At 30.0% G+C, this 929-nt stretch overlaps 1 protein-coding gene across 1 annotated transcript in view; it reads right to left on the reverse strand.

Annotated features, from left to right (window-relative positions):
* Mxd (MAX dimerization protein) overlaps positions 1 to 929 on the reverse strand; it is a gene marked incomplete at its 5' end in the record, with an annotated part of 43661 nt that overhangs the window by 29334 nt on the left and 13398 nt on the right. The gene's annotated exons all lie outside the window — the stretch shown is intronic.

A 929-nucleotide genomic window follows, 5' to 3' on the forward strand; every position in this document is an offset into this window, starting at 1 on the left:
CAGCCAATCTTTTTTTCAGTGTACTTGGATTGGAAGGGAAAATGTCTTTGAATGAATTGCGATATAAAAATTACATATAAGAAGAATTAAAGTTTTATTTAGATTAAAATAGGAGTAGCCTTTAACAGGAATACAAAGATATATACTTATTTTGTATAACAAATCAAACTAACTAAGATTCCTTATAAATCGAAAGAACTAAGAAAGAACATGGGCAATAGGAATCAAGCCCGGAAGACGTTGCGCAAATAATACGACTATAAAACGTAAAACTTCTTTATTTTACTAAACGCGCTTACATGTTTTGGCTCATTTTTGAGCCTTCTTCAGAGACAACATAAACTCACATATATAAAATATAATAAATATTAACTTGTCATGGTGAGCTCCCCCGTATCGAGAATATAAATGCCAGAATTAAACAGATAAGAATGAAATAAAGAAAAAAGAAAAGAAATTTTGGAAATCTCGAAATAGAGAAAATGAAAAACTAATGTATTAGAAAATTTTGAAATTATAATTGATTATCCCGAAAGTTAGGAAGCTCACCATAGTCATAAGGCACCATATCGCAAACAATACTATTACACTGAAAAAAAAGATTGGCTGCTGCAACAAATTAGATGGTAAAATATGGCATAGCATTTTTAATTGGCTACAATAGTCAATATTTGATTGCTGCAGCCAATTAAAAATGCTATGCCATATTTTACCATCTAATTTGCTGCAGCAACCAACCTTTTCTTTCAGTGTAATAATTCAAAAACGCGGTTTCTGATATGTTGGCCAGTCAGTATCAGACACAGTGAGTCACTTTTAGATTTAGTTGGTCTTTATTGAGATAGCAATTAGAAAACTAACGTTAAAAAGTTAATCAAATTCAAGAAAAAGAATTTTGAAAATAATTTAAAATCAACGCTAGAAAGACT

The sequence above is a fragment of the Mycetomoellerius zeteki genome, unplaced genomic scaffold, assembly GCF_001594055.1.
Source record: "Mycetomoellerius zeteki isolate Tzet28-1 unplaced genomic scaffold, Tzet1.0 scaffold98, whole genome shotgun sequence".
Classification (NCBI taxonomy): domain Eukaryota; kingdom Metazoa; phylum Arthropoda; class Insecta; order Hymenoptera; family Formicidae; genus Mycetomoellerius; species Mycetomoellerius zeteki.